This window comes from Cryptomeria japonica, chromosome 4 (genome assembly GCF_030272615.1).
Source record: "Cryptomeria japonica chromosome 4, Sugi_1.0, whole genome shotgun sequence".
In the NCBI taxonomy this organism is placed as follows: domain Eukaryota; kingdom Viridiplantae; phylum Streptophyta; class Pinopsida; order Cupressales; family Cupressaceae; genus Cryptomeria; species Cryptomeria japonica.
The window spans coordinates 575,511,828-575,535,266 of NC_081408.1; positions in this window are offsets into that span (position 1 = coordinate 575,511,828).

The window sequence follows — 23,439 nt, forward strand, 5'->3', positions numbered from 1 at the left end:
GTGGTGGAATTAGGAGAAGAGTTCATTGATCATTCTTGATGTATTGGATATTCATTCTATAATACGATAGATTATGAGTTCTATTTGGAAAATTTATGAGCTAGAATATAGGTATTTGTGTTGCATTTGAATTCGTAAAATAGATTTGTGATGTATGGAATGAAAGATGAAAATAATAGTAATTGTTGTTATAATTCTTATGTAAGTAAATAGGAACTATCTAGGTGAAATGGTTAAATAGATCTATGATGCATTATGATAAAAGGAAGTAATATTATGTACTTATGTAACTTTTAATATTAATCATTAGGATTTGATGTAGCAATAGAGACTATGTGCTTGTTCTATGTACTCTTATGTGTTAAGTCTTGATGATGTATTATTATTTGGTTCATCTCGAAGAAATGTTCAATATGTTGGGATTGAGATCATATGTTGAATTAGGGAATTGAAATATTAAATTATCTTTATTTTAATGGTACTAAATATGATTCTTGAAATTGTTTATTAGCATGGTATCCTATTTAGAAGTAGATAAGTGCTTGCTATTATAATCTTACATATGAATATGGTTAGTATTCTTGAAGAGTTGTGTAATGGTTGTGCTTAAGGAGATCATCTAGTTCCATATGTAGGAGAAGGATAAATGCATTTAGATTCATGATTCTAAGAAAATATAATGTGAAAGAGTATGCATATGCGTTAACTTTTACCCTGGTTGTATGGAAAGTAAGAGACTAGTTGAATAATAAGATATGATGTTCTAGAGGGATGTGTTGTGTTAGAATTATGTCAAGTAGTGACAGTTTATTTGATGATATGTTAATGATTAAATGATCTATATCACTTGCATAATATAGTTCTATAGGTACATTCATGTTGATATATGTGATTTTATAAATAGATAATGTTGTATTTAATGTGTGTTAATGATAACATAGAATTAAAGGATGTTTTAAGCAAAAATAAATTTTATCTCCATTTGCTAGTAGTTTTTAGATAATTTCTATAGGGTATTTTGGTAGGCATTACATCTGGTACTAGAGCCCATGTTGCAGACACTGGAATCTTTGGTTAAGGTTGTTTCTCTTGGTCTTGCATGTTGTACTATGATGTTCTCTTGACTTGAGTTGTTCTTTGAGATTTGTAATGGAAAATGATATTGGAACTTTGGAGATCATAAATGTTTATGCTTTGTGTTTTTCCCTAATCCTCTCTAGATATTGTAACTATGTGCAATATGTGTATTCATTTCTTATGCATGCATCTTAGATGAGAGTGATGTCTATATGACTCTATGTGGTCTTTCTTGCTTGTAATTTCTAGTGCTTATCAGAATATTAAAGGTTGTTTTTCCCTTATATAAATGATCATGCTATAGAATGAAAAAAAAAGGTGTGTGCTCTCTTATCTAATGTTATGTCTGTAGGATTAGCTTGTTATATTTTTTTTCTTATGAATGGTAAGATGGAGAGTTTGTGTTATGTATATAAGAATGATTTAGTGTAGAGAATGATGTGAAATTGAACAACTTGTTTGGGATGCACCTATATAAGAAAATAGTAGTTTAATGGTTCCCTTCTCTTTCATTTATTCTATTATGTAAAAGGTAAGGAAGTTAATTAGTTAAGTATGGATACCAATGGAATTATCGAGTGTTTATATATGTGTGTGATTCTTCATTTAATAAAATATTATTTTAGTAAATTATATCATTCAATAAGGACTTGAGATTTCTAGCTGCATTTGTAATATTAGGAGACCTTATGGGAAAATGAATTTGTATATCTTAGAAATGATGTGAATAGCTGCATAATTTGATAATGTGATATGTCTAGGAATTGAAAACTATTCATGCTTAATTCTTGTGTGCATATAATGGTTTATTGGCAGTGTTCTTCCTCCCTCTCCTCTTTATTTGGGTAAAAGAATCATAGCGCTTAGGAGTCTATTGATAATGAGTAGGAGCTTTGGATACTTATTGTTGAAGTGTGGTCTTGCATGTATATTAAAGAAAAATTTTGGATAAAGGGAAATTGTTTGAAGATTGAGACTTCTGCATTGTATCCATGATTTATTTTAAGGAATAATTGATTAGATATAATTTATTTTGCATAAATAATGTAGGAAGTTCCTATTAACTAATAGGTTCAAAGACAATGTTCTGATTAATAAGAAAAATAGGTTTTAAGGACCTGAAACCTTTACATAGAAGCATAAGAGATCATCAAAAAGTATCCAGATTTGCTAGGAATAGCTTACAAAAAGACTAGAAAAAACCCAGTCAACCGAAAGGACAACAAAAGAAAGGAACAATAGAGTAGAAAAAATTAGATAAAAAACAACACAACTAAAAAGACTTAACGAGCTCCTCTGCCTTATTCACCAGCTAATCATAGTTTGTCGCAACAACTTTGAATTCTTCCAGGTCCTTCTTTGGCTTTTCCTCCTTCTTATTACCTCTAGTCCTTGTTCTAGGTCCTTGCACTTCTCCCGTGCCATCCATGTTAGGTTCAATCTCCAAGGAATCCTTCTCCTCTTCCATTTTGTTGATGAGGATTTTTGTGTTGCCAGTTGAAGCCTTCAAAATATTTAAGCTTTGTTCTACAATGCTTTTGAGGCTTTCTTCAATTTTATTGACTTTTTTATCAGTTTCCTCCATTCTTTGATCCATACCAATCTCATTATTTTTCCCCTCAGTCAGGTCTTTCTCGATTTGCTCAAACCTAGGGTTAAAGGAGTCTTTGATCTCTTCGGCTTTAGCAACTATTTTAGTTAGATCCTCAACTTGTTCTACCATTGACATGCCTTCACCAAAACTAATAGTCTTGAGAATTTGGACTCTGTGATTGAGCTTCTTAATATCCTTCACAAGTTTCTTGTAACTGGAAATTAGCCAATCAATGGTGTCCACAAAGCCTTTCAAGCCCTCTGGAGGAGGACATGAGGAGGGATATTTCTCACCAGCATTGTCTTTTTCCATATTGGAGGTGTCTCCAATAGTAACTTTACCAACTTTTACGATTCTCTGTTCAGAACCTTCCCCAATGGTCTCCTCCTCCACATTCTGGTCGAGGTCTAGGTTCTTTCTTTGCACCTGTTCCTCAAGCTCTGTAATGTTGGCATCTTGTTTCTTCTGTTTGTTCCTTTTCTGAATAGAAATTTTATTTTTATTTTTCTGGGGAGATGGGGGTTCCTTCTCAGAATCCTCAAAGACCTCTTCCTCCGAGGAGGAGCTTATTTGGAGAATTTTATCTTTAGATTTATTCTTTCTCTTCGAGGAGGAAGGCTTGGTTCTCACATGTTTTCTTTTCTTACCAGATTTCACTTCAGAGTTATCCAGACTCTCTTCAGACTCACTCATCGAATCACTATCTGACTCTTCACCTAAAGAAAAAATAGAATCTGACTCTTCCTCCTCAGACTTTGAGGTAGAAGGCTGAGGGCGGGCAATTTGGTTGGCTTTGAGGTGGTCATAAATTAAAACCATGAGACCTTGATGCATGGCAGTATCACCCTTTGGGTTCTCTTTATGGGCCTTAATGGTAGCATTCATGGAGCACAGCATAAAATAAGAGATATTGACTTTTTCATCATAGCTAAAATGGTTCAGCAAAACAAAATGGTAGCCACACACTTTTGTGAATCTATCATCCAAAGTTACATAGCGCATTATAGCAAATAAGACCTCCCTCCATGATTTAACAAAAGCCCTAGGAGGATAATAAGTTTTACTTAGCTTAACTAGACACTTTTTCTCCTTTGTTATTTCTGGATATCTTTCAATGGCCTCCTTGCTCAATTTCCTGTCTCTGTATTAATTTCTTCCTTCCCTGTGAAGACCCGTAACCTAAGAAATGAGGTCCTCATCTATGGAGATTGATTGATCTACCATCTTTAGAGTTCCCTTTCTCTAGTTTTTACCACACCCATGGAGCCTCTCCATAAACTTTGAAAGCCCACCCTTCTGCAAAATGTTCCAGACAACCTCTTTTTGCTTCCACTCCTTGTGGTTGTTGGGTTTGTAATGGCATCGGTTTGCTCCCATTTTTTCACTATCTAGAGCAGCAAGTTGAGAGTTGTAGAGAGCTTTAGGAAAATTTCTCGGAACTACCAAATATACCCAGAAAGCATGGGAAGTGGTAGCATGAGTCTTGCAATAAATGGTATTGACCTTATTATTATTACTCATAGCACTCCTTTTAATCCATTTCATCATTACTTTGTCCTTTTATGATCTTTGGGGTACTATTGTATCGATCCTTTAAAATGATTGATCTAATGTCATCAGGGATGTGATCTTCACCCTTCCATGTAATAATTTTGTCTTGGATGACCACCACGTTGACTGCCCAATCAGTAGAACCATTAGCTTCACGATAGATATGAGATATGAAGCAATTCTCAAAAGTGTTGATGAGGTCTCTAGCAGTCTTTATTATGTTATTTATAGTCCATGAAGACTTAGAAGTCCCCTTTAGGCATTTGATGATGTTATTAGAATCCCCTTCTATCCATAGATAGGGAAAATTCCATCTTTTGGCTAGGAGAATACCTTGGAGTGCCGCCATTACTTCTGCCTTGTGGTTAGTTTGACTCCCTATAGGAACAACAATCATTTCCTTACAATTACCATTTTCATCTCTGAGGATAGCACCACATCCTACAGGACCAGGATTGCCTTTTGCAGCACCATCAAAGTTGACTTTGATCCAACCATGTGGGGGAGTGTGCCATCTAGCTTTGAGTCTTTTGTTTAGAGTGGGCTCAGGACTATCAACATACTTCAGATTCTAGGAACTTAATATGTGAGTCTCCATGGGGTTGGCAGAAAAGCAAGGATTCCCAATGAGTCCCATGTTCTCCAAAATAGCCCATTGAATTTTATGGAAAACAACATCCTGGGTGAGAGAAGTGTCCCTAAAGATACGGTTGTTCCTTTCTTTCCATAAACCCCACAAAATGTGAGGGAGAGAAAGCTTCCACAAAGATCTCAAAAAGGGGTTAGCCTAGTGATAATTCCAAGAATGGAACAAATCACTGATAGTGTTAGGAAAAAATCAATCAATGCAAAAAATCTTAAGAAGTCTTTCTCAAATTGAAGCAATAAAGGAACAATGGATAGCCAAATGGTCCATAGACTCTTCCTCCTTGAGACAGAGAACACATATATTAGGGAAAGAAAAGCCTCTATCCTTCAAATTGTCCAAGGTCAGGATTTTGTTTTGAAGGATAGTCCAAAAGAAAAAATTGATAGGGATTAAACCCTTTATCCAAGCTTTAGACCAAAAAGGATTCTCAGAGAGGGCTGGGGAAAGAACACCATACATTGAAGAGACAGTGATGTTGCCTTTAGAATCAAATTTCCAAATAAGGGAGTCTTCCTCTTTATTCAACCAAATAGAAGAAAGATGGTTCTTGAGATTAATAAGGCTTGGGTGAATACTTTCAATGTTCTTCCATTTGTCACCTATCCAATACCCTTCAACCAGAGGGCCATAAATTCTAATACACGAGGGAGAAAAAGGGGCCCATTCAGGGATATCTACCAAAGGTTTATTGAAGAGACATGGATCTTCCCAAAATATAACTTTCCTACCATTACCAACATTCCATTTAGCCACTTTGGCAATGATGTCTTTACATTTAGAGGCATGATTCTAGATATGGGACCCATTCATATTGAAATTAGAATTGATGAAAGAAGGAAGAGAAGAAGACAAAAGAGAGTACTTACTTCTCCAGATTTTACACCATTCATTGTCAGAGTGGAACAACCTCCAAACCTATTTAGACAAGAGAGCTTCATTGACAGTTTGGATTCTTCTTAGGCCCAGGCCTCCATTATGTTTTGGTCTGCACACCTTTTCCCAAGCCACAAGAGACATTCTTTTCTTTTCCTCAACCCATGACCAAAGAATTTTTTTCTGAATTTTCTCAATTGCTTCAACATACTTAACAAGAATTTTGAAGAGGCTAAGGGCATAAATAGGAATGCTTTGAAGGGAGGCTTTTAGAAGTTGAATCTTTCCAGCCTGACTTAAAAAGGCACCTTTCCATCCAGAATTTTTTTTTTGAAATTTGTCCACCAAAAAACTCCAAAAGGATTCAGGTAGTGCAATGCCCAGAGAGAGACCAAAGTAAGTGGCTGGAAGATCAGCAATCCGACATTCTAGAATTTTGCTGATTCTATGTTGTCTCCTCTCAGGAATGTTGATGAAAAACACTTCGCTTTTAAAACAATTGATAAGTTGGCTAGAAGCAGATGCAAACTTACACAGGGTGTCCTTGAGAGTTCTGGCTTCTGAGATGCTTGATTCCCCCATGATAATGGTATCATCCACAAATTGTTGGTGGGAGCATGTATGATGAACTGAAGAAGGTTGGATTCCCTTGAACATTCCTCTCATCACCATACTTTCCATAGATCTACCAAAACATTCAGCCATAATTATGAAGAGGATAGGAGAAATGGAATCCCCTTTCCTCAATCCTCTAGAGACTTGAAAGAAGGTGGGGGGAGATCCATTGATGAGAATAACAAAGGAAGCAGTGGTAATAAGTTGTTTTAAGAGATCCACACATTTGGTAGAGAAGCCATAAGCCAAAAGAACCTTCACAAGGAAATACCAATCAACCCGATCATAGGCCTTTGAGAGATCAAGCTTAAGGATAAAACCTTGTTTCTTAGCCATAACTAGTGAATGAATATTCTCATGAACAGTTATTATGGAGTCAAGTATTTGTCTTCCTGGCACAAAACCATTTTGTTGGTGCTTAATCGAAGGAGGAAGAACAGTTAGGAGTTTGGACTAAGGACCTTGGAAATAATTTTATAAAAAGAGTTGCATAAGCTTATAGGCCTGAACTTATCCATGGAATTAGCACCTTGAATTTTGGGGATTGATGCAATGAAGGTACCATTGATCTCTTTCAAAAGTCTTCTAGCACCGAAAAATTCTTTGACGCCATTGGAGACATCTTTCCCTACAATATCGCAGAATTCTTGGAAGAAGAACATGGGGAAGCCATTAGGTCCAGGTGCTTTGTTACCATCAAAAGAAAAGACAACATTCTTGATCTCCTAGTTTGAAGGTATAGAAGAAAGGGAGGCACTAATCTGCTCATCAATGAGGCAAGGGATATTATTAAGGAAAGAGCTTTGAGCATCAACATCCTGTCTATGATCCCTACAAAGGAGATCAGCAAAGAATCTTTTGGCCTCTTTTCTTATCTCTTTCTCCATAACCAGTTCCCCGTTGTCCACAACTAGTTTAGTGATCCTGTTTGCTACTTTATGTTTAATTGTCGACATGTGAAAGAATCTAGTGTTCTTGTCACCTTCCTTCAGCCAAGTACATCTTGATCTTTGTTTCCAAAATGTTTCTTCTTTAGCAACGATTTCATGGTATTTTTTGAGGATTTCATTTTCTTCAGCAATTGGCACAGTAGAGAAACCATCCTTTTGAATTTGAGCCTGCATTTTATTGAGGTCTTCCTGAATTTTACCTTTGGCCACAAAAATATTCCCAAAGTTGGTTTTGTTCCATAACTTTATGTTGTCTTTGATAATTTTGAGTTTCTTCACTACTCTATACATGGCAGTGCCCTCAACTTTGATGTTCCACCATTCTTGAATTTTAAGAGTGAGGTCAGGATGAAATGTCCACATCTTTTCAAATCTAAAAGGAAAGTTCCTTCTTCAATTTATTGAGTTAGCATAGAAAGTTATAGGATAATGGTCTAACCCAACCTAGATATGAGTGGATAGGGAATAGTAATAATGTCTGTACCAATCATCAGAAATAAGAGCTCTATCAAGGAAAACTTGAATAAGGTCATTTCCAAACCTCCTGTTAGTCCAAGTGTATTTACATCCCTAAATATCCACATCATTGAGAGCTTGAGAGTTTATAAAGTCCATGAGGGCCAGTCTACTTTCCATTTGAGAAGGGCTTCCTAAAATTTTTTCCTCCTCTCTCAAGGGACTATTGAAGTCTCCCATGACCAACCAGCTTAAGTTATTGAAGCTGTCCCTTATTTCCATTAATTTTTTCCAAAAATTGCTTCTAGCTTTCAAGGTATTAGGAGCATAAATATTAGTGAGGATCCAAGATGTTCCATCTTTTAAATGCTCAAATTTTATGAAAGAGAAATTGTTTTCTTGAATTAGAACTTGACCTTTCACACTATTGAGATTCCAAATGGTAGCAATGCCTACGAAGGCACCTTTCGAGCTACCACCACTAATGCTACCAAATTTAAATAACTTCAAAGATTCTACCTTATCTCTACTCATATTAGTTTCTTGAATAAGAAAAATATCAAGTTTTCTATCCCTTATCATATTCCTAATAATATCATGCTTATGGGGATTATTTAGTCCCCTTATATTCCAAGAGATGATCTTCATAGTTACTTACCAATTCCTAGCTCCTTCAAAGTCTTCTGAGTCCCATTTGCTATATTTTTGCTGGCCTCCTTGTCTCTAACTTTATGGTTTGAAGGTCATCTTGGAGAAGAAGAAACATACCCAACATCAGCTTGGGCAATTCTTCTAGACTTCCTTACTCAGGAAGCCGAGGGCATGGATCCTTTCTTATTCTTGTATTTTGGTATTTTCTAGTCAACTTCTTTCTCAGGATCAACTTTAGGGTTACTCAGAATTCTGGAAATTTCTTTTTCATCACCCCATTTAGGAAATCTGGAGTCCTATGAAGTACTATTGATTGTTTTAGAAATTTGATCTGAATCTGAGAGATTCATTCCCAATATAGCACATTTCTAGGCTTCTTGCATTTCAAAGCTGATCAAAAGTGGGGAAGAGTAAGTCTTTTCTTCTTGAGAGCCAGTGATCTCCCCTTCCTCAGGTTGTTCCTCTCCATTGGGAGCTTCCTTGCTAGCCATAGTATCAACAATTACCATCTCAGCTATTTCTTTTGAGGATTCAGGCTATCCTTTAGATTCATTTATTCGGATCTGCCCTTCCAGGGGGTTGTTCACTTTTGTTAACTCCTTTCTCAAGACTTCCTGAGTGGGGAGGTTAGAGATAGGGGTTGAGAGTACCACTTCCTTGTTTTCCCCAAAGGGTCCAAAGTATTTATTATCAACAAAGTCAGCTTCCTTACTTTCTGAGTTTTTGACTTGCCATACCTTTTTTTCTAGAGCCTTTTTACTTTCAACTGAGGGTTTGGCTTGCTTGATCTCCCCTTTAGGCTTGAGAGGACATGATTAAGCCTAGTGACTTGCTTTCTTGCAGTGGAAACAAGCAAAGGGGATAGATTCATATTCTATCAGTTACTTCCACGTTCCTAGTTTTGACACAATGTCTATCTCTCTCGACATATCTGCATCATGAGCTATCCCTACACAAAATCTAACATGAGTAAGCCTCCTTTTTGAGGTTGTGACTGGGTCTATTGAAAATAGCTCACCAAAGGAGCTTTCTATTCTAGAGAAAATGCTTTCTGCCTAATACTCAAGAGGCAAACTTGGTAATCTTACCCAAAGTGGGACCTGTGTCAGAAGAGAATCATTCATGTTAAGACTTAGATGCCATTTCTGAAGAACCAATGCTGTCTTTCCAACCATCCAGGGACTACCACAAAGAATCCTTGTTTTTTCTTCTTCACATGAAAAAGAAAAGGTAAGGAGGCCTTTGGGCAAGACCGAGATTTTGACATTACCTTTGAAAGCCCATTTCCTTTTAACATAGGCCCTTACCACTTCGATGTTTGTGCGCGAACCCATAAACTTGCCTACCAGGGAATTCGACATATTGCTAATATTATGATCCAAAACCGAATCGGGGATAGAGATAGAGAACTTAACACCGGTAGGGTCAGATATGTTCTTGACAGGAGGTAAAGAGGATTTTCTTGTTGGTCTTGTTACAAAAAGGGATGACCATTTTCTAGATTCAAGTCCTTTCTCCAAGACCTCTTCATGTGGGCTGGACCCTCCACTACACCCCCCCCTGTGATTTCGGAGACCACTTTCTTCTCTGGCAGAGTACCAACAACCTACAGAGTCTCATCTGCCTTCCGAATATCCAGAGGCTTGTCCTTCTCCCCCATAGGACCAGCTCCATCATTCTGGCTGCTCCCACCATTGGAACCAAAGTTCCCACCTTGCGGGGAATTTGAAATTTGAATGTTGCTCTTCTCCATTTTCTTTTGGTGAAGTATAGTTAAAAGACAATGTTATAATATGTATGTCGAATGGAGTAAAAACTTGGTGCATTTCATATATAGAAAATTTGAAATCATATTATTATGTCTTTATTTGGTTTGGCAAGATAAAAGTCTTAGCCTTGAGTAGGGGTTGTGTGGTTGATGAAATGTTCTATTTGATCAAATTGATGGATTAAGAAAAGATTCTATCTCCTCAACCTATTGAAAGAAAGTGTTTGTTCTATGAAATCTAACTGAATGAATTGATTGTGTAATGAATGTATTTGTAATATGTTTCTAGATATTTGTGCTTCTTGATCACTAGGAATGCTTAGTTTGGGAATGATTATAATTAAGTGATGGTAGGAGATGAGATTGAATAAGATAATATATGTTTGGGCTGAATTTGTGTGTGACAATAAATGAAGATTAAGTGGTGGCAAGTAAGGCTACGATATCAAGTTTTATGCTTAATATAGACAATTGACTGGCTAATGGCATGTAGGGAAATGACAATAGGTGGTTGAAGTAGAAATATAATATTATTTTTTTCTTTAAGTAATACGATTTATTTGTTAGGAGTAATCAATTTGAATAAATATATGATTGACCAAATGTTTAACAACATCATGTAGAACATTCTAATCATCTGGTTATTATTTATGGAGCATTTAAATGGTGTATGCATTTAAAGGTATATCATCAGGTGATTAGTTGAAGTTCTAACATTTTTTTCTATTATAACTCGGTAAATGTGATCCTTTTATAGATAGGACATCTTGAGCATTAATCAGGTATGAGTGTATTTCTTGTGTGTGTATGAGACACTTTATTCCTCCTTGCATATGTTATCTTTCATGAGGAATATTTGCCTAGATTATCATAAAGGATTGTAATGCATTAAAAATGATAGCAAAATAGTATATAAAAAAATTATGATTTTAGATGTCTAGCGCGCACTCTCTAACACATTCAAGGCATTGTACCCCTTAGTGTTGTGTAGAAGTTACTCCCTTTTGGTGTGACTGATGTTTGTCACCTCGTGATGTAGATATGGATGAGTTGGTTATTTTGTCTTGAGTTATTTTGTGATTTTGTGAAGCATCGTTCAAGTTAATCTGATTTTAGATCTTTTTGATTTAGGACTGGCCACTAATTTCTTCTTTTGTTTGTTTTGTTCTTGTGGTAGCACTTGTCATAGTCTATTTCTTGATTGACTTCGTCGGCAAATTTCCTTTCTTTTTGTGATTTAATAATTGGATTTGAGGATCTTTCCTTTTTAATTCATCTTTGTTGTCCATAGTGGTCATTCTGTATATTCGAGTGTTGTGGGCCCCCATTTTGTGTCAGCGTTGTCTCTATCATGTTCACTTGGAACCTTTGATAGTGTGTACAAGGGAGGACACCACAGAGAAGTTCACTAGATTTAATGAACCATTAAGTAATGCTAATACCAGTTGATTAAATGAAAACATGTTAATGGATGAAATATACTTGTAACTTGTAAGATTTTATGAAATTAGATAGAAGTGCATTCAATTGAGGAATTTGTAATATATGAAGCAGATAAAAGTAAAAGAAACCGTTGAGTTCATATCTTCAATGAGTGCTTATATATAAATATATATCATGTATAATTAATGGGATAGAGTGCCTTTAAAAATAATTGATTGGATGGTAGATGTGAAAATGCCTACATCAAAGTGGCATAGAGAAAGTATGGTATGGATTCCAATGTTGAATGTTGTAAATCTTGCTTTCCCTTGAAATTATAGGATATGGAATTTTGGTGATTGCAAGATTCTCTTCATATTATTTGGTTTTGAAAGAATTTTATTCAAACTTTCGTCATATAGGTGTATGACATGTGGCTTCTTAAGAATGTGCTTATGAGTAGAAAATTGTGTAAAATATATATTTGTTCTCTTAATTGCATTCAACTAGATGTTAAAGAAGTGTTGCCATGCTTTAATAGGGTGATTTATTACATTTTTTGCATATAGATGCTAACCTAGATACATGGATTATAGCTTTAGTCTTTCAAAATGTGGTTAAATAAAATTCTCTTGAAGATATTTCAATGGTTTTCCATGCTTATTGTAGCTAGTAAGAGTATTGTGACTTATTTTATCTCTCCTACAAAGTATTTACTTAGATAAATGAAGCATAGAAAGGAAACTTTTATAGCCATTATCTTACTTTGAGCTAGGAATTGTATGGATTAAGAAGTTCTGTGTTGATGAATGTATGTTTTCAACTTAACCCTTGGCAACTTCCAAGAGTAAGTAGAGCCCAAGGGGGGAGGATGTAGTGCCCCTCCTAGACTTGCATTTTTTATTTAAACATTAAAAGACTTATTTAGACATATGATTGATGTTTAGATGGTTACCGATGACTCTATTGCCATCATGGTACTGACGATGCTAGTTACTCTATGCGGACTTATGTTATTTGATATGACTAATGATGTTTGGTGATTTATATGATTTTTCTATTCATATGTGTTTGTTATTCATATGTGGAATATATGACTTATGATGTACAATGGTACTAACCCTATTTCATGATTATGGTTTATGTGATGCTTTGATGTTATATCGTGTGACTGTCTTTGTGAAAGGGATGATGCCTTATCACTCATTGCAAGAATGATAAGGTGTTGTGATTCTCTTTCACTTGCTTGTTTATTATAGTAGATATATGGTGTGTATGTATCACATTCTGGTTGCAAGATTGTAGGTACCAGACATCGACTCCACCTGGATTCACAGGTCTGAGTGTGTCCTATCCCAATGGTAAGTTGTTGGAGATGGTATGGGTTTCTTTCACTCATTGTAGGCTTAGTGGTTCACCTTGCCAGTTTGTGCCATGTTGCAAGTCAGTGATAGAGTCTAGTTTCGATGATTCCTTTGTCGATTCACTTGAGTATGTGAGTGTATGTTTTCTATTTAATTTAATTTATGGAATAATGTTATTAATTAAGGTGTAGATTAATTTATCCTATAGTATGATTATAGTTTAATTATTTGATTGTTTTATTTATTGATGATTATTTATTGTGAGAATTATATTTAATCAATTGAGATTAATTTAATTAAATTAATTGTTTTAATTATTATTTACTGGTTATTTATTGACTATCTATTTATTAATTGTTTGATTTATTTATTTAATTAATTATTGTCGGGATTGATTTATTTGGATACATTGTTTAACGACTTATTTATTATTGATTTATTATTAATTTATGTTGATTTCTTGTTGCTTTGTTTTATTTAATTGATAATTTATTAATAAGTTTTGATTTATTGACTTTATTAATTAATTTATTGTTTATTAATGATTTGATTTTATATTTTTTATTGAGAATCCTATTTATATGGCTTTATTCATTTAATTTTTATTGAGTGATGGATTATTATCTAATGTGATAATACAACTATTTTTTTATCGGTAATTGCATATACTATAAAGTTTACGTACCCTTTCATGTGATTGGTTGATCTTTAATTGGTAGGTAAATAATATTGGTGAGTAATATATTTCTCGAAACTATGGAAGATAGATAAATTATATTGTTATTTGGATTTTCTGATTGGTCAAAAATTTCTAAAGTTTTGAGTTTGAATATTTATTTAATTGGCTTTCTGAGAATGTCGTCAGGTTAATTATCTGAGAGATTTCTAGAAATTTGGATTTCAAACTGGATTTGTATTGAAGATTAGATTGAAGCTTGGATTGTTGAGGATTTCTCTTTTTTATATTTTCAACCCTTTTTGGATTGCATCGATTGCAGATTGGTTTGATTTTCTCCTTTTAAGTTTGGTATTCGGAAAACATTGTTTTCTCTGCGACTATACAATTTGTTGATAGATATTGCTTGAAATGTTTTTGAGAATTTGGATTTGTTATATGGACAACTTAATTTGTTTTTGGAAAAGTAAATTGAATGGGGGGATATTGCAACTAAATGCTTTCATTTTCTGGAAATTGGTTGTCGGAAACAATTTTCTATCTTCTCTATGAGTGACTGTGTATTCAATTCTTGTGTTTGAAAAGATATTGGATTGGTTGAAGAATTGATTGTGTCTTTTCATTGTACTCTATGAATCTCCTTTGCTTCTGAGCCTAATTTGGTGAATTTTGTCCCCCTGTGGTTGTCGAGATTTCTCCGCAACTCTTGGAGACTACACATTTGGAAGTGCAGATCCTTCCAAGAGTATGTAAAGGTTGTAATTGAACCTTGTGAGCCTTGCCAAGGTTTCTTTTTATTGATTCTAGTTTTGTTCTATCTCTCCCTTGTTATTATGCTTTCTATGTGTCAATTTGGGCACTATGGGAGATGGTTTTTCTTAATAAAATTTTGACAGTGCGTGTTATATCTATTTTTGGATATCCTCATTGAAATTTTAATTTTCCAATTCTTCTGTGTATTGTTGGTAAGCCATTTTTGACCCCTGTGTTATTATGGGTTAGTACCTAAGCTTAATGTGAATGTTTAGCCTGTTTGTTTGCATATTTCCAAAAAAAGTTGCAAGAAATACTAGGAGCACTATGGGATGTACCAAGTGAACTAGGTTGCACCCAAGGGGCATTGGGGAATGTACCTAGGGTGTTGGGAAAATTACCTAGAGAGCTAAAGCCCTAAAATCTAGTATGCAAGCCTATTGACCCAAAATGTTGTCATATGCACCAAATATATTTTAGAATAGTCTAGAAATGATATGGTACCTACCAAAAATGCTACCCTACATACCAGGGGCACTACTCTTTAGATCAAAAGAGCTGGATTGTTCCAGGGGTTCCAAAAAGTTAATTTTTAGCTTGTTTTTGTGTTTTTTTGGGTTGTGTGAGTTCTCTAGGGGCATTTGCAGACTGTGTTGACATTACTAGAGTTTTATTTGATGTTTTTAATCATTAGTTATATTTATTTTTAATCTAGTAAGAGGATTCATGCCTTACTATTGAGGTGTTCCATATGTGATGTGTTGCTCCAGCAAGAAGGAGAATTCCTGGTTGTTGAGGGATTGATTTCATGACTCTAGTGGGATGTGTTTTGAATCATTGTAGAGGATTTGACATGTTTTTTATCTCATTTATGTATTGCATTTGTTATTGTCTTTTCCTTTGAGTTGATTTGGTGAAGGCTCTCCTCCATGTGTATGGCTTATGTGTCATGTTATCATCAGATTGTTATGAGTTTGTTATGACTATTCTTATATCATTTTTGATGATGTTTTACTATGTTCTTTGGATGTGTATTATACCCTATGGTTATGGTCCATGGTTGGGGGAGTGGACTCTTTCATGTGTAGGACCAGGGTCATGAGTAATAGACTGCTAGTAAAGGGTCTAGAATGGTTGGAAGCACATGAAGAGTTTTCTATTGTAATTGCAAGTGGTAACATGATTAATAATTGTGAGACATGGACCAACTCTGATACCATGTGAGATTTTGCCAAGATCAAGAGGCAATGGAAAGCACAAATAAGAGAGACAAAATATATGATAGAAATAAAATGTATTCTAGCAAGATGAAAATATTGATCAACTGGATCATCAGTCATTCGTTACATACAATGAATATGAGCTTGTTTATATAGGCAAGGCTATATGGATATGTGAGCACACAAACATGACATGTGGCTCAATAAGAAATAAGGGTAGGTAGAAAATAGGTGTGGGTAGGTAGGAGAAACAATATAATATTCCACATGAGGAGGATCACCCACTGAATGTGGAGTTTAACAACAAGATCACACCATAAAAGGTGGAAATTATCCCACACACACTATCCCAATGTGGCACAAACACCCAAGTGTCTCATACCCAAACTACTATGTAATGCATGTGCTTAAGTAAACTTAAGTAAGGTGTAATAATATCCAAGATGAATAATTATTTACACCAACAGCCCCCCTTAAGTTCAACATAGGGGAACACACTTAAGTCTACAATGCAACTAAGTAATGCAAGATGGGTCTCGACTATGAGGTCATTTTAGGTACTCATGTACAAATGAAAATGCAATCTCCCACAAAGCGAGGAAAGAGAGAAAAACCCAATGGGAAAAAACCCTCCCCCAAAAGAGAGATGAAAACTAGATACAACGAACTCTCATAGAAGTATGTGAAGGACAAAACCTCATGTGAGGAAAAAGTCCCCCCCATATGAGAGAAGAAGAAGACAGACTAGGAAGCCCCCCCTCAATCTGGAATCTGCTCCAATGATAGAAGCTCGAAGATGAATGAAGAAACTACTCCATGAACGTCGAACAACATTCCTCCCCTTAGGAAGAAACAAAAACCAAAGGTCTATCCATGAAGTTTCCCCAACCATGAATGGAAGATGTATGAAAAAACCTCATGATGAATAAAATCTCTGAAAACTACTCAAGTGTCCCCATGTCGGTGCTGAAAGATACCCCCTCCAAAGGTGGTAAACTATGCCACACTGTTGAAAAAGGCACTCCAAGATCTAGTGGAGATGAATGTAGAACAATATCCAAAGACTTATATGTCAACTCAAAAGATAAAGAGACCTCCTCCAAGTGTTGTACAAAAGTATCCACAATCATGTCAACCTCTAAAGATTGATCATGTAAAGAATGCACAAGAGGGTCAGAGTGATCCCTCATAACAATCAAAGAAGGACCATCTTCATCAAAGAGAAGATGAAAGTCATCAATGGCATCTCCCAAATCTGCAATGTAGGAGTCCACAAACAAATCTGCAATGTCTGTCAAGTAGGCATCCCAATCAACTTAAGCTGGAAGACATGAAATATCCTACTGCACTAAATCATAAGAAGGCAAAAATGTTGCACTAGATGCATCATCAGGTGCAATAGGTGGTGTGATATCAATAGAAGGAGATGAAATGCAAGGCTCAAGAATGGGGTCACATGTGAGAATCCCCAAGTTCAAATGCCCAAAGTTCTCCTCAAAATTTGAATCACCAACATAGGAAGAACCAACCTTATCAATAGGACCAAAATCTGAAAAAGAGTACAACCGAGATGCATGATCAACCACCCTAGTCGCAATGATAGCTCCACTCTCCAAGTCTCTAATGATAACTGAATCAGGTGTGAACTCCATAGTTTTCCTAGTTGCCCCATGTGTGATTTGATAGATGGAAAGAAGATTATTTGTCAAGTGGGATACGCACAACACATCATTGAAGGAGTTATCCCCAATGGCAATAGATCCTTTCCCAATCACATCAATGTATGTATGATTGCCCATCAAAACCTGTGGCATGTGGCAAGGCTCAAATGTAGAAAACATAGACTGCAAAGATGCCATATGATGAGAAGCCCCTAAATCTAGAAGCCATCTCCCTAAATAATGACTTGTAGTAGCACAAAGAGCTTGTCCCTTTCCTTTATCTATCCCAAAAGAGTGATCCTTTCCTTTAACCTTGGAAGAAGAAGCTGATGTAGACATTCTAGAAGGTAGGTTGGATCTGTTGTTCTCAAGAAGATTCTTTAACTCATCAATATCCTTCTTATAACAATGATGTTCATCATGTCCCGACTTCTTGCAATATCCACAAAACAAATTGTCCTTATATGATTTCCTCTTAGGTGAGAATGGTGAATCACCTTGTTGTGGAGAGGAAGATTGTGCTCCATCTTGTTATGGTTTAGACTTAGGTTGCTTTTGATTCTTGCATTTTCTTTGATTACTTTGATTCCCTTTGTTAGGCACCAAAGCTTGTGACTTTGAAGATTTGATAATCCCCATCATGGTCAACTTAGATTGCTCAAGTATCAACATCTTCATGAATGAATCAAATGAGGGAGAAGTGTATGAGGAACCTTGAGCTAACCTATGGGTGTGAAAGCTAGATACAAAGGCTGCATACTTTGAAGGAAGCTTGTCCAACAAGTTATAAACCAATTGAGCATCCTTTTTGTCAATTCCACAATCCTTTAGCTTTGCTCTTAGCTCAGTTGCTTTGGTGATATAATCTTGGATTGTATCAAAATCCTTGGGATCCAAAGTTGTGAGTTCACTATCAAGCTTGTAGCCCTTAATCTCATCAACTTGACCATACAATTTCTTAAAAATATCCCAAGCCTCTTTAATTGTTGTACACTTATCAATGTGAAAAATGAGGTCATCTGATGCATACTTTCTAAGAGTTCCAAGTGCCATAGCATTCTTAGTAAGCCATTCAATTTGAGTATTAAGATCAGGTGGTGTTGTAATAGTTTCATTTACATAATGAATGAGTCCTTTTTCCATTAGTTTACTCCATGCCTTAATTTTCCATGATGCATAATTATGAGGAGTTAAAAGTGGAAATTTAGGAGAACCCATAGCACCAAAATGAAAAAACACAAGATAGAGAGGCACAATCACACAAGACACCCCCCCAAAATACTCAATCAAGAAATCCCCCCAAAATGGTGATTTTGGCACTTTATACTTAGTGCGTATACAATGGTCCACTTGCAAAACAAGGTAAAGTGGACTTCTGATTTCAATTTACAACTTCTCAAAATGAGATCTAAGAGACTTCAACAAATACTGTTAGTGATCTAAATTGAGATCCAAGCAAAATGCACATACCAAATATGCCAAAAATGGCCAAATACTGAAAGTACAATTTCTACTTAAAATCACTGCAAGCAGATGACATATTATGAAAGTAGATGAAAAAATATACACTTTCAAAAAAAATGACACCTGAAAAGGAGTCCATATGAGCCCAAACGAAGCCTCCAAAGTTGTAAAAATCGGGATTTCATGATTTCCGAAAAACTTGTGTCTGAAAATAAGAAAACTTCTACACCACTGTACAAATCATGAAATTCCACCCCAAAACAAAAAAAAATTGCTCAAAAAAATGAGTCTGGATGAGTGAGATATCGCTATTTGAAAAATGCCTACAAAATTATAATTTCTGGAAAATTTCTGCCGCAGCGTCAAACTTCAAATGCCTCTAGATTTGGCCTTTGAAGTTCGATTTTGATGAAACAAAAGGCAAAACTGACTTTCTTGGACCTCCTTAATCCAATGGTAACCTCATATTTGACCCATCAAACTTCAATAATAACCTACAATAGAAAACTCCAAAATGCAAACCCCAAATAACATCAAATTTCTCTCAATTAGCAAACCAATGACACTCTAATGGCTCTAATACCATGTGAGACATGGACCAACTCTGATACCATGTGAGATTTTTCCAAGATCAAGAGGCAATGGAAAGCACAAATAAGAGAGACAAAATATATGATAGAAATAAACTGTATTCTATCAAGATGAAAATACTGATCAACCAGATCATCAATCGTTCATTACATACAATGAATATGAGCCTTCTTATATAGGCAAGGCTATATGGATATGTGAGCACACAAACATGACATGTGGGTCAATAAGAAATAAGGATAGGTAGGAAATAGGTGTGGGTAGGTAGGAGAAACAATATAATATTCCACATGAGGAGGATCACCCACTGAATGTGGAGTTTAACAACAAGATCACACCATAAAAGGTGGAAATTATCCTACACCACTATCCCAATGTGGCACAAACACCCAAGTGTCTCATACCCAAACTACTATGTAATGCATGTGCCTAAGTAAACTTAAGTAAGGTGTAATAATATCCAAGATGAATAATTATTTACACCAACAATAATTAATTAGTGGGTTTGGGTAATTAGGAATTCACCTAATCAAGATAATGAAATTCAGGATTATGATCTTGTACCCCAATGATACCCAAGGAGGTCGTTTTGGGATCTAGTATTGGGAAGACTGCTGAAGCATTGTACCATTCTCTCTTGATTGGCTCTAAGGTTGAGATGGATTCCACATGAGGAAATAATGTGATGACACTGTAACCCATATGAGTCCATTATCTATATGCCTTATATTGTTGATTTAGCCTATAGAGGTTTTGTTGTTGATTTAAGCCATGTGTTGTAATTGTTTTTGATTCTTGTCATTGTTTTGTGATGTCACGATATATCCTTTGGTTGTTAGGTGTTAGCATAGGTCTTGAGTCTGAGTTGGAACCCCCATGTCATCTCCTAGCATGGAGGGTGGTTTCTATTTAGTTCCTCATGGTCAGATGGTTGAATGCCTTCTTCCATTGGGATGTTCTTCTTGGATGCAAGTGTGCATGAAATGGATTCCTTAATTCTTTATTATTTGGATTTTCTCTTGGAGCCGATTCTATGCACTTGGAATAAGAAAACATTGTATGAATATGATTTGTATATTCAAGGGAGATTATGTATCTTTATATTATGCATCTTTATGTATTTATAGATGATATTGAGATAGGATATGATGTGGTGGAATTAGGAGAAGAGTATATTGATCATTCCTTATGTATTGGATATTCATTCTATAATACGATATTATGAGTTCTATGTGGAAAAGAAATGAGCTAGCATATAGGTATTTGTATTGCATTGGAATTCATGAAATGGATTTGTGATGTATGGAATGAAACATGGAAATAATAGTAATTATTGTTATAATTCTTATCTAAGTAAATAGGAACTATCTATGTGAAATGGTTAAATATATCTATGATGCATTATGATAAAAGGAAGTAAGATTATGTACTTACGTAACCTGTAATATTAAGAATTAGGATGTGATGTAGCAATAGAGACTATGTGCTTGTTCTATGTACTCTTGTATTACATCTTGATGATGTATTATTATTTGGTTCATGCCGATTAAATATTCAATATGTTGGGATTGAGATCCTGTGTTGAATTAGGGGATTGAAATATTAGATTATGTTTATTTTAATGGTACTAAATATGATCCTTGAAATTGTTTAGTAGCATGGTATCCTATTTGGAAGTAGATAAGTGCTTCCTATTATAATCTTGCATATGAAGATTGTTAGTATTCTTGAAGGGTTGTGTAATGGTGGTGCTTAAGGAGATCATCTAGCTCCATATGTAGGAGAAGGATAAATGCAATTCAATTCATGATTATAAGAAAATATAAGTGAAATACTATGCATATGTGTTAGCATTTATCATGGTTGTATGGAAAGTAAGAGACTAGTTGAATAATAATATATGATGTTCTAGAGGGATATGTGTTGTGTTAGAATTATGTCAAGTAGTGACATTGAGATACCCTAGGTGATGGTTATATTCATAAGATTTTATTTGATGATATGTTAATGATTAAATGATCTATTCCACTTGCATAGTATAGTTCTATGGTTATGTTCATGTTGGTATATGTGATCTTGTAAATAGATAATGTTGTATTTAATGTATGTTAATGATAACATAGAAGTAAAGGATGTTTTAAACAAAAAAAAAAAATCTCTATTTGCTAGTACATTTTAGATAATTTCTCTAGGGTATTTTGGTGGGCATTACAACACTCATGTTGCTTCAAATCTCTTATTTTTTTCACAGTCCATAATTGCTTATTTATCAATCCATTTTTGGTGGTTTGCAAAGGCTGGTTTACATACCAAGTTAACAACTAGCTCCTTTATTAAGTAATGGACATTTTTTTCTTGAACTTGGGTATTAACCCCAATAACCCCCATTTTGGTATTTTGGATATGTTGATATGGTTTTGTCATTGATGTCAACACCTGTCATCTCTTGTCAACACTTATCAACACTTGGAGATCTTTGGTTATGTTCATCGACAAGTCAGAGACTTATGCGCAATCACCGGTATTTGGTTCACCGACATATTATATTTTTCACCGGCACTTGGAATGACTTGGAGACTACTTGTTTATGTTGAAGACATTATCTGATAACTTCATTTTGGTGATTTGTTTATTTGTTTATTCGGGTTTTCATATTTGCTATTACCGGCAAATAGGTCTAGGATATACACCGAAAGACATATCTATTCCAGATCAGCACGACATGTTATGGAGATGATTTATTATTATTTTAAATGCATTGAGATGACATCATGCATTGCATAATGATTTATTTGTAATTGATTTTATTGTAATATATTTTAGTGAGCCGATCTATTCAATTGGTCTTAGGTTATGTTATAAATGTAAGATCTCATTAGTGACATTGATAGGTGATTGGAAAAAGAGTTGTAATAAGGTATATGCGAAAATAAGTAGAGTTATAGTAGTCAGTGTGACTCTCATTTTGTGATTGAGCAGTGAGCTCTAGGCAGTTGGCCTTTCTGCATGTGCAGAATCCATAATGTACACACATACTATCTATAGTAGTATCATTTGATTGTGGGTAAGGCTTCCCACCATGGTTTTTCCCCTTACAGGGTTTCAACGTACAAATATTTGTGTTATGTGTTTTGGATGTTGGTGTCTTTCTATTTAATGTATTAATCTTTACCGGTACTGCAATTAACTGATAAAACTGTCTACCGACATAAAGTTTTGGTTAAGTTAATTTTGGCTGAATTTATTGGACAACTGAATCACCCCCCCGTCTCAGTTGTCTCCCAGAACTAACAATTGGTATCAGAGCTTAGTCCTCTTTTTGCAAAAGTTTAACAGCTTGAGGAGATCCAATGTCTTCTAACTATTTAAGGAAGGACAGTTTGAAACTTGATGGAACTAACTATGGCATATGGAAGATCAGGATGGAGACACATTTGAATTGCATTGTAAAGGACATATGGGATGTTACAAAGAATGGCTATACTGCTCCTACTCAAGGTCAACCTAATCCACCTAACTTGGCTAAAGATGAGGAAAATGATTGCAAAGCAAAGAGAAGCACTTTTGAGTGCATTATCAAATCAGCAAGTCATGGGATTGTCAGACAGATCTACTGCTAAACTATTTGGGACAAACTGGAAACATTGAATGAAGGATATTCCATAGTCAAAATTGCAAAACTTGAATGCTCCCGGGTCAGGTATGAAAGTCTAAAAATGGAAGAAGATGAAAGAATTTGTTTTTTTATGGAAAGAGTAAATGAAATTATTTTGGGTATACAATGTTGTGGAGGAACCTTAAGTGAAGATGAGATTGTTTCTAAATTTTTAAGAGATTTGGCACCGGCATATAAAATGAAAGTTACTACTATAAATGAATTGAGAACAATGCCTAATGCATCAGTATCTAGAGACACCTTGGTTGGAAAACTTTCAGGTTTTGAACTTGAGGAATTTGGCCCTGTTACTACTATTAAGACAACTCTAGCTTTCAAGGCATCATCATCAACTGCATCATCATCATCATCATCATATGAGAAATCTTATTGGAAAGCCTTTTATGCAAGAGAAATTGAAGAAAGCAGGAGAGAAAATGAAGAACTTG